We start from the raw sequence: 12,069 nt of genomic DNA, 5'->3' as shown, positions 1-12,069 counted from the left end.
CCCCGTCACGCCCACCTTTTTTGGAAGTTGTGCGCACGACCTGCTGCAGGAAAACATTCCCTCCCTCCTCGTTTCGCGGGCTGGCTCCTTCCGCCACTTCACCTCCCAGAGAACGCGCGCACAACCTCCTCCACATCCGGCCCAAGGCCCACCAATAGGTAAAAAAGGGATACGGGGCTGAAAACGCCCCTACGGCCTGTTACGGTCCAGGGGTTCGAAGGCTGGCCCACTAAGGGTTCAACAGCCGCCCCAGGATAACCCCGAGCGAGGGGTGAGAAGGGACGGGTCCGCTAGCAGTGATCACCTGGGCGCACGACAACCTCGGGCGTCCCGACCTCACGTTCGAGTCCGGACTGGCAACAAAGTTCATGGTTTTTCCCCGAAGAAAGGCAACGAGCCCCCGAATTCGATCGAACGGATTCGGGAACTATATGAACTTGCCGGCCGGAATCTGGGGTACGCCACCAGCTTGGCCCGAGCTGGACCCCCCCGAACGGGGATCGGGACCCACTCGAATCAGCCCGTTTGCAGCTCAATGAGCACCACGGTTCGTCCGGCGAGGATAGCATGGCACGGCTCACCCCCTCCGTCTCAGCATACAGACACTTGAGGGGTAACGTTCAAAAGTCGATCTAGCCTCCCGACCGGTCTCCTGCAACGCGCGGGGGCTCAGGGGCTAGCTTCGCAACCAATGACCACGCGAATGGTCGCGATTTGAGGTCTTGAGGCGGGAGCGCCCTACGGGACAATAAAGAATCCACCCAGGCCAAGTCATCCGCAGGACACCTCGCCTGGTCAATCTCCCTAGCCAAGCTGAACAAACAACACTCCCTATCCCTGATTAACTGCAGCTTGCGTGACGAGCAGAGATCCCCGACGAACGACAAAAGTAGCCTCTGGAGGAGCATCCTCACTCCACCACAGGCTCAGGGGCTACTGTTGGGGGGAAATATTAACGACCTCCTAATGCCCCTTAAAACAACAATCATGAAGGCCTAGGACCACCTACGGTAATGACGATTTCCGCCGGCCCAGCATGGGCAGGGAACATCCCGTTCCGTCTCGCCCGACCTAGGGCCTTGCGGTCGGACACTCCCGACCCCTCGATGGCAAAACTCCGCCTCGCCCGACCCCGGGCGTTGGGGGTCGGACTCATCTGGGCCCACAAGACAAGGGTCCGCCTAGGGTGCAGACCGGCAGATGAGGGCGTGGATCTCGTGGGCCCCTCACCGATCTTGCCATAAATGCGCCACGGCTGTGGCGCGCAGAAAGGCGCCCGCGCCCCTCGACGTGACCGCCACAAGTACCTGGGCGGAACACTGTAGCCACGACCGCACAGGCTACAGTGGCCGCGGCTCCCCCTGATTTGTCATAAGGCACTCATGGCATGCGCCGCCCGGCACAGGAGGGAGCTCCGCCCGCTCTCGCGCCCCACGTATCCGGCGATAGGGACGCGACGTCCGTGTCCCACGGGCCATAAGCAGCACCACAGGGTCAGCCGTCTCCCCCCAATGTGCACAGTTGCCACGACCAAACACCATCATCATGCTTGGGGGCAGCGGTCGCCAGGAAGATCGTCGACAGGATCCAAAGATAGCCGCCCTCCTCCGGTGGACGCGCTGACAAGAGCCGAAGCCGAAGCAGGAGGTGGCGACCCGGGGACTTGGTCCTTCTCCTTGTATTTTACTTTACTTAGCTTATCTCTTTTACTTCTCCTCACACCTGTCTCATCTGTAACCCTGAGCTCTCCTTGCGCTATAAAAGGAGAACCAGAAGCCCTGAGACAGGAGGATTCTCAAGCCAATAGAACCCACACACTCACCTCTAGAGCATCAGTGCACACCCAAGAGACTTGGGACCGGCTCCCTCTCTCGCCTGTTTGTACCCCTACTACAGACCTTGCATGAGTAACATGAGCTGCTCCTCATACTGGACGTAGGGCTTTCCTTGCCCGAACCAGTCTAAGCCCGTGTCCTCTCACGCCACCATCCGAAGCCTTACGCGCATAAAAGAGATTTACTAGCCGTAGTCTTGATCCACTAATCCTGACAACGACAGTTTCAAATCGGCGATGATGGCCGGGAGGTCTTAGAGTTTTTTCTCTTCAGCAGTGATGGCCTGCACAACCTGCTCCATCTTTTTGGCAAGTTCTGCCCTACACCGTTTGAGGCGATCGATGGCACTGACAATGCTTGGGCGCGAGTTCTTGAGAGTGCCGATTCGGTGATGCACTTCTTGAGCTTGGTGCTTATAAGATTCTTCTTCTTCACGTGCCTTTGCTAGCTTGGCACGATCAACCATATGCCGCGGAGCTCTGAACACCGGAGAAATGTAGCTGGAAGCTGAATGGGTGCCAGAGTGCGTCGGGCGATGATCCGCCGGAGAAGAAAAACTTTTGAGCTTAAGGAAGAAGAAGCGGCGAAATATGCGAGTATTTGAAGGACGGTTCGAGAGAAGGGTAAAGGTGGGATTTTTACTGCGCCGTCTACGCAAAATTCGAGAAGAGCGGTTGCTTGCGGGCACCTTGTTCAAAAAATCACAATCATCAAAGAGTAGACTCCGAGGCGAAAAGGAGTTTTGCCGCGTTTACTATTGCGCTTTCTTTGGGGGGAGAGCCGGAGTTGAGAAAATTTTGGAGCAAAAGATATGTTTCACTCCGAAACAGGGGGGCATGTGTTCACGCAGGATTTTGACACGTGTTTAGATCAGCATCAAAGGAGAGGAAGGCGGCCGATGCGGCAAGCAAGAAGCTACAGTTGGGAATCGGCCGATTAGAGCTATAGTGTTTCAGCCGATGGACTGAGGGAGTCAATGAAGACTGACCGATTGGGAGCCAGAACGGCTTGGCCGATCTGGGCTGAAAGTGGGCCAGGATGATGATTAGCCGAAGATGAAGATTGGCCCGTTAGAAAATAATAACTAACTCCGATGCGGGTTGCATTCATTTGTAAATATCTGTTATCTTTTAGAGATAGATCCTAGTCGATTAGGAAATCAGTTGTAACAGGGTATAAATAGCTGCCTCGTAAGGCTTGTAAAGAACAACACATCAATCAACAAAAACAAATCTACTTTTTCTCTTGCACTTTACTTTCAAGTTAGCGATTTCGCCAAACCCTTTTCTTTCCATGAGTTCATACGAGTTGGCAGGACTACATCAACACGACCTCCGACCAATTTGTATGTTCCACTTATTGAGTAATATCGAAGCTTTAACTTCGGGTGTATCGCTGTTGTTTCGTTTAGATTTATTCACAAGTTATCGATATTAACTAGAATTATAGGTTTTACTTGTTGTTTTAGTTTTATCACCAATTATCCAGCTTGAGACACGAATTGTCGGCTTTTCATCATTATTTATATTTATTGTCATATAGCCGATTAGATCTGTTCCAAGTGTTGCCTTTGTAGCATTGTTTCGGTTGCTCTAGTAGTTTCTTTGCAATTGCTACGTGATCATTGGCTGTCCTGTAGCCGGTCATCTACACAATAATTCGGCTGATTCACCGATACATACTTCAAGATAGATCGGAATTCTATCCGATCGAAACCCCTGAAATTTAATACTTTTCTTTCCTTGTCAATCAATAGGTCATGTTGACTGGCACGCCGCGTGAACCGCACTAGGGCGATAACCCGAATAGCAGTTAAGCAGATTCTCCCGGGTCGTGTGTCCGATGCAGAGAGTCATCGGCTGATTTTTAACGTCAATACTGTTATTGCTCATATATGCTTCGTAAACATTAAATAGTTGCACCACAAGTTACTGATTGCACTAGGACGTGATGCATTGTATATTAATTGTACCATTTACCGTTGAAATTTCAAACTATATGCGCATTCCATCTAAAAACAATGTATGTAATTTTTACTTATTGTTTGTTAGTTACATGTATTTCCATATAACCATTTCTTAATACTTTTTTTTGGCAAATAACAACAGGTGACAAGTCAAGAGACTACTATAGAGAGCTGATAGAGGAGAGAAAAATTGGTTTCAAAGAAGAGGATCTGGAAATTATAGACACGTTGAATGCGGAACAGAGGGCTGGTTTCAATGAAAAATTAGATCATGTGGTTACTAACCGAGGCAGGGTATTCTTTGTTGATGGTCTTGGTGGAACCGGCAAGACGTACCTATATAGGGCATTGCTTGCTAAGGTGCGCTCCATGGATCTTATTGCAATCGCTACCGCGACATCTGGTATTGCAACCTCTATCATGCCAGGTGGTCGTACTGCACACTCTAGGTTCAAAATCCCCATCAAACTCGGTGATAATTATGCAACTTTACAAAGCAAAGTGGTACAACTGCATTGTTGCATATAGCTTCTTTGATTATATGGGATGAAGTTGCCATGACTCGAAGACAAGCAGTCGAGATGCTTGATAGATCATTGCAAGATATAATGGGTTGTACTGAACCTTTTGGGGGGGGGGGGGTAAGGTTATGGTGTTTGGAGGAGACTTTGGAAGGGTTCTTCCTGTTGTGCCTCGCGGGACAAGAGCCCAGATCACTAATGCGACACTACGACGCTCATATATATGGGACAAGGTACGGATGATACGACTGCAACAGAACATGAGAGCACAGAATGATTGTTGGTACTCTGATTTTCTGCTAAGGATTGGCAACGGGATTGAAGAAACATACACCAATGATTATGTACAGCTCCCTGATGACATTGTCATCGAGTACAACTCTGATAAGTCAATCGACACGCTCATCAAGCACATGTTCCCGGATCTTAAAGGTAATTGAAACTCTACGCAATATATGCGCGAGCGTGCAATTCTTTCCACGAGGAATGAGCATGTTGATGGCTTAATGCTAGGATGATTGACATGTTTCCGGTTAAAGAAAAGGTGTACTATAGCCGACGATGACACCAACAATAACTACCCTCTTGATTTTCTTAACTCGATTACACTGAATGGGTTACCTCCTCATGAGCTCAAGGTCAAGAAAAATTGTCCCGTTGTACTCCTTCGGAATCTTGATCCTCATAACAGACTTTGTAATGGTACTCGGTTGGTGGTGAGGGGTCCGAAGACAATGCAATTCATACTGAGATTGTTAATGGCCAGCATGCCGGGAATAGAGTTTTTCTACCAAGGATACCTCTGTCTCCTTCAGAGGATATTACGCTTCCATTCAAGTTCAAAAGAAAGCCGTTCCCAATCAGGCTGAGTTTTGCAATGACCATTAATAAGGCTTAGGGGCAAACTATACCGAATGTTGGCGTATACCTCCTTGAACCTGTGTTCTCTCACAGTCAGCTATAGGTTGTGTTGTCTAGAGGTGTTTCCCGAAAGACTACATGGCTACACCCAACAAGGATGTTGACCCTAATGGGAAAAGAACTAAGAACATTGTTTTATAGGGATGTGTTTGGAAGCATAGAAAAATGTGAGTTTACTGTGCTCTACCTAAGCAATGGTGTTTTATTTTTTTTGTGTACTGTTCCATCAAAGGTTAAATAAATGAATAATTTTCTTCTTTGATTATCAGATGTATAATAATGACAACTCTAATATTAAGTAAATATTCTCACTTATTGTCGGACGTTACTCGATGCATCTGCTTGATTGTCGTTAAAATATGCCTTTTTTTTATCAGATTAAAGCCCCAGCTCCGCAATTATATCTTGACCCTGATAGCTTTTACCACTCAAATCTATCTATGAAATATAGAATCTTTAGAAATTCAATGGTCACTTGAAGTGATTAGTTGTTCTAACTAAACTCTGAATAAATCAATTAAGTTGTTGTGTGATGGTCACTTGAACTGATTAGTTTATTAGCTTTTTAAACACGTGCACTCTACTAGTTCAGAAAAAATAACAAAGCAAGAGACTGATTCCGTGGGCTTGCTACCCACAACGATGCTGGGCCGACGTAAGTACAGCAAGTACAATGGCGCCACATATAGATGGTGGTATCTACTACTAGGCGAGCCATAGGCCCATAGTTACATCCCGAAATCCCATCGGTGGCTTATTCGCCTCATCGGCCGAACGCCGCCGAAGCGTTGCCGCGGCGGCGGCGGGCGGCGTGCTACCATGGACCCGATGGCCCCCTCGGTCGTCGGCCCGCATCCCCGCGCCGTCGTGCGCCCGAGGTGTTTTTGTTCCAGCCACGACGCCTCCCTCGTCGAACGGTTGAGGCGCCGCCTCCGCACCGGGGCGTCTCGCTGCCCCCTCACCTCCTTAGCTGAGGATAACTCAAAGGTACTTTACTATAAGCCTAGCGCCTCTGGTTTAATTGAGACGTCAACTTCAATCCTGGATTGATGCATACTGCTCAATAACTCTAAAAAAAATACATATTGGTCGATGAGCGCGCTGCAGTTGCGGTAAGAGCGCTTTGATTAGGATGCCGATCTGGCATCGAATGCGCTTAGGAAGAGAGTGCCGGATCGAATTTCTAGTGCCTCCATGCCTTTGTTTCAGCCAAAAGTGGAGCAATGCTAGCGGCGGCACTAAATAAGATTAGTTCAGCTCCACAAGGCCCAAATGACCCACTCCTGTTTCTTCGACTTGGTTGTGGAGATCATCGGAATGCTTCAACCCACTCTTGCTACTAATTCCACATGCTATCACTTTGCGGCAGATATCGTTTGCTTGTGCTCGCAGTTGAAACTACTACTTTAAGGAATTGCTATTTTTAGTGTACTAACCTAGCGTGGTGAAGTGGTGTTGCCTATAGCCTGGTTGGAACTTATAAAGTTATAATAGCCAGTAAATTGCGCCTGCATGACCGACAAGCTATGAACTTATAAGGATATATCAAAAGCTGGTGATTCAGTTATCAAATAGAGTAAACTGTATGATAGAATTTTATGCATGGTAATTACATAATAAATATCCCTAAGATACATGTTTGTGATACATGGGCCATTTATTTTCCTTTCCTGGAATTTGTCTTGGTCTCTAGGATTCAACAAACGTTCCAGTCCGCGCCACTTGGGATGATTTATGACTGACATACTCCATTTAGCGCTGTAGCACCCTCAAGACCTCCTTCATCGTCGGCCTTAATGATGGTTTTGTTCCTGTTCAAATTAGTCCTAGCTTGAATACAAGTTGAACCTCATGGAAGTAGGGTGCTTCTCGTATTTTTTCATCGATTATATTTATTAACTGAAAGCCCTCTTCTTGAAATTTCCACCAAGCCCATTGTGCTAAATTCTCATGCCCACCACCCTCACCAGTTGCACGTCTCCCAGTTGTGAGCTCCAAGGGAACCACCCCGAATCTGTAGACATCAACTTTCTCGTTCATTTTTCGTATGCTTCCAAACTCTAGCAAACAGTGGGATTAGTCTGTCATACAACAATACCACAGGGTAATAAGAGAAAAAAAAAAGATATACGAAGTACTTACCTGGAGCCATATATCCAAATGATCCAACCATTGTTGAGATCGACTCTGGCTCGCCAGATTTAACAAGTGCACGGGCCAGCCCAAAGTCTGCAATTTTTGCTTTGAACTCAAGATCCAACAAGATATTGCTGGACTTGACATCTTGATGTGCTATAGGTGGAGAGCAATCATGGTGCATGTAGCTCAGGCCTCTAGCTGCATCAATTGCTATTGATATCCTCTCTGGCCAATTTAACAGTTCAGTTGTACTAGTCAGGTTTTTCTTATGCAAACAATCATATAGGCTACCATGTTCCATGTATTCATAAATCAGGAGCTTTGACTCTGAGCTTGATATACACCTGAGAAGCTTGACAATGTTGGCATGCCGGATGGATTCAAGAGTCTCAATTTCAGCTTGAAACTGTTTTTCCAGCATATCATCCTTCCTTAGGCCATTGCATATTTTATTGACAGCTATCTTCCCGTTGCTGTTAACTAGGCTTATCCTATATACCTTGCCTGAGCCGCCACTGCCAACAAGGTTTCCATGTGTGACTCCATAAAGAATGTCTTGAGCATTGAAATTAATGCTGTGGAAGGTTGTCAGCTTCCACTGTGGAGATTGATCACTATCTTTTTTCTTTGTGAGGAATGTTCTAATCTTATTAAAACGATACAGCCCTGTGCACATGAGAATGGTTGTACCAAGGACCACGAAAATGGTTACTGATCTCCTCGAGTGCTTATTTTCTCTAACACACTCAGGAAAGTTTCCAACATGGTTTGAGGAACACAGAGCAGGATTGGATAGAAAGCTGTAAATAAATCCTTCACCTTCCTTCTGGCAAGGAAGTGGAATCTGGCCGCTCAGTTGGTTACTGGAGAGATTGAGGAAGCCTGGGTTCAGTTGTGCCAGTTCTGATGGTATTGGACCATATAGATTGTTCTCAGATAGATCTATTTTATAGATGCACGTCGTCTCCCCAACCGTGTCTGGGATCTCCCCAGAGAGGTAGTTCTTGCTAAGGTCAAGCTCTCTGAGGGACACTTTGTGCCAGATCCTTGAAGGTAGCAACCCTGATAGCATGTTTTGAGAGAGAATCAGGACCTGCAGTGGTGCATGATCAATGAGGTTTGTTGGGATTTCACCAGAGATCAAATTGTTTGTTGTGCTTAAGTAAGATAGATTGGTACCAGTTGCTGGTAATCTGCCAGAGAATCTATTGTTGCTGATATCAATTGTTGCAACACTTGGACCTAATCCACTCGGCAGCGAGCCAGTGAAAGCATTATCATGAACCTTGACGATGGTGAGCTTCGGCAGCAACCATATGCCAGGTGGAAATCTACCTGTAAATTTGTTATTGGGCAATAATATGGTAATACAAACTGCTGCAAGTTGTGAGAGATGCTGGAATATCACCAGACAAACTGTTACTGGACAAATCAATGTTTTGAAGGGCCTCGTGTGTACAAATTCTCTCAGGTAGCTCCCCTGATAAATTGTTATATGCTATGTTTAAACTGGAAATCATTGAGTGTGCTCCTAGCTCCTTGGGTAGAACACCAGACAGAGCATTGTCTGAAAGCTGCACATCTTGGAGCATTGGGAGAAGAGTGATACTATTTGGAATTGAGCCAGAGAGTTGGTTGTTGTACAAGGAAAGTATGGTCAGATTCTTTAGCTTACCGAAATCCTCTGGTATCTGTCCTGTCAGAAGGTTGGTTGAAATGCAGATCTTGACCAAATTTCTTGCTCCAACGGTCCCACTTATTTGACCATGGAAAGAGTTATCATAAAGATAGAGCATTTCTAGATTCTTCAAACTCCAAACCCAACTAGGAATTTTCCCACTCAGTTTGTTGGATGATACGTCGAGTAGTCTAAGTTGGGTCAACTTTGACAAGGAGTCTGTAATATTACCAATTAAATTCATGTTACGTGCTGTGGTGAAGTATTCTTGGACCTTTCTCAACCCTGGCTGTCGGTTTGCTTGCTGCCCAAAGGTAATGGCTACCTGCTTCACAGAGATTTTGGTTCCGTGGTTTCATGTTATTATTGCCAACGACAATTTGTAAAGGGACGTTTAATTTGTAGGATGAAAAGAAGCAATACGGTTACATGACCTGGGTTGATCTAGAATGGGATGATAGGGCCTTTGGTGTTCTGGTGAAGCTCATGAAGAAGAAGGTGCAAGCTGAGGAGGATGCAAAGAATTGAGAGGAAGAATTGGCAAAAGCTAACAGGGAGCTTAGAGCGATTAGGAATTAGATCAAGACGGTGTGGTAACAACTTTAGAAGGCTACTGCCGAGCTGAAGTTCATTGGGAATTATAGGCATAATGTCAAACTCGCGCACATGATGCTTGCTTTATTTGTGGTTGTCGCGGGATTGATGCTTCGTGGCAAGGCTAATTAAGTAGATGGTGAAGTTCGTAGCTGCGGTGAACAATCTTAACGTAGTTTCCTTTATCTGTATTTGTGATGTTCCTATGTATGGTCAACCATCTAGATTTTGTCTGAATTTGTCAATGTGTCTCGAGGCACTTGTAAAAAAAAGTTGTTTATGAAGTTGTTTGTGTGTTTACTCTAGGAATACTCTTGTGAAAAATTGATAAAAATATGGCAAGAAAAAAGCGACTCCTTAGGAGTCGAACTTGAGACCACATGTTTGTGGTGGGCAACCCATACCACCAGACTAACTGCACGCTTGTGTAGGAATTGTCTTTTATAGTTCTTTATAGAAATGAAAACGTGCCACCGAGGCAGGCGTTGCCTACTTGTCGTAGCCGTTCATCTGCACATCGACGATCTAAATCGATTATTCGATGCCACAGCCTCCGGCGGTTACCGTACCGGTTCCTGTTCCCGCGCGTTCTTCGAGGAACCGGTTGCCTTGCCTAGCTTCCTAGGGAAGCTGGTGCAACTTCCCATGGAAGGCGAGGAACTCCTTATTTTATCACCATTTCCCCCACCATCGACGTCGTCGCCAGTTCCATTACCATCTTGTCCCCGATGCGTGCGCCTTACCCCTGCAGCCCGGCCGACGCCATGAAGCGATCTGTCTGCCCCTCGGCTCCCGCCTCCTCTTGCTCCCCGTCGCACGCCTCTCCCCTACCAGCTCCCCGCGCACATTGAGTAATCCTCCGGTGCCTCCTAGTCGTCGCGCTCTCGTGGCGGTTTCTTGTCACGCTCCCGCCTTGCCCCCGGCCGCAACAACTTCTCAGCAGCGCTACAGCGCCACGTTGACGTGGACCTCAACCCGCCGTCGCGCTTGTCATCGGGATCACGATCTGACGCCACCGACCTCAACCCGCCGTCGCTCATGGATGGTCGCCGCGAAGCTGCTAGGGGTTCCCCGGCGTGTTCCTAGCCTCCTCCGATGGTGGGGGCGGCTTCCTCCACCCCCGCGCCCTCGTCACCGCCTCGGAAGTTGATCTTGAAGGTGACCCTTCAAGCTGATGTGTTCGACTCCAACTCTGAGTCCTAGATTGAGACAGACTCATCTGACGACCATCGCCACGGCTACCCCACACCCTTCCCCTGGGACCATGCTTTGCGCGTCTTCCTCCACGCTGACAACTGTTGGGATACGAGGTAGGCTACACTAGCGCAAATCAAAATTTCTACCGCGTATAACCAGGATGAACTGCCGTATAAGGATCACGGGATTACCACTCGACGCACTACTGGTGCGGAAGATGTAGATTTGCGTCGATGCAGTGAAGACGATCAACGTAGTCGTACGTAGTCGATCAACGTAGTCGTACGTAGTCAATCACGTCAACGTCCAGCAGCTTCTCAAGAGCTCGTCCACGTGCAGAAAGATCGCCCTCATGCCGCGGCTCGTCGTCGGCTCGTCGTGGCTCGTCGGCGGCTCGTCCAAGTGCTGCAGGCGCAACACCTCCAAGGTATCCACACGTGCAGAGAGGAAGCGTCGCAAGCCGGACTGCTAGATCCGCGAGTTGCAACAGGCGAGGGCGTGGGAGGCGCGGCAGATGTGTTTTGCCAAAAGGTGTAAACCCTAGGGCGCCCCCACCCCTCTATTTATAGAGGTTCCTGACGGGCCTCTGGGTCCGAGGCCCATTAGTACTTCTAAACCTAATCCAACTCGGATCAGATCCGAATTGGGCTTCCAGCCCCTTAAGTGTGTGACCCTATGGGTTCGGATACGTATAGACATGGCCCGAGTACTCCTACTCGGCCCAATAGTCGGTAGCGGCCTCTAGTAAGACGTGCCAACTCCTATACGCACACGAAGATCATATCAGACGAACCATCACAATATAATATACATGCTATTCCCTTTGCCTCACGATATTTGGTCTAGCTTCAAGCCGACCGTTCTTTCTCGATTCTGTGATTCGGAATCCCTTTGTAGGTTAACTCTTAACCGTACGTAGCATGGCCATGCATTTTCGGATCCGATCACTCGAGTGGCCCAGAGATATCACTCAATCAGAGAGGGGCAAATCCCATCTTGATTGACCATGTCTCATAGCATGCTTCTTGATAAACCCGAAAGCTACCTTTATAACTACCCTGTTACGGCGTAGCGTTTGATAGCCCCTAAGTAGGTCGATCCACATCTTGAATACATGTGACAATCTCAGGTCTAAGGACAAAGCGTATATGTTATTTAAAGAGAGAACTACTTCTCGTGTTGGGTCAGTCCTAGCACATGTCTCCACATGTGTCCACA

General features: G+C 47.7%; 1 long non-coding RNA gene across 1 annotated transcript; it reads left to right on the top strand.

Moving 5' to 3' along the window:
• Positions 1-5,946: 5,946 nt before the first annotated feature.
• LOC140222510 (uncharacterized) lies at positions 5,947-9,954 on the top strand. The gene is made up of 3 exons (XR_011898049.1): positions 5,947-6,230; positions 7,867-9,374; positions 9,466-9,954. It is a non-coding gene; the product is annotated as an uncharacterized lncRNA (long non-coding RNA).
• Positions 9,955-12,069: the final 2,115 nt, after the last annotated feature.

The sequence above is a fragment of the Setaria viridis genome, chromosome 4 (assembly GCF_005286985.2).
Source record: "Setaria viridis chromosome 4, Setaria_viridis_v4.0, whole genome shotgun sequence".
NCBI classification, from domain to species: Eukaryota; Viridiplantae; Streptophyta; class Magnoliopsida; order Poales; family Poaceae; genus Setaria; species Setaria viridis.
Note: the sequence above shows the minus strand (reverse complement) of the source record. Positions and strands in the feature narration are given on the sequence as shown.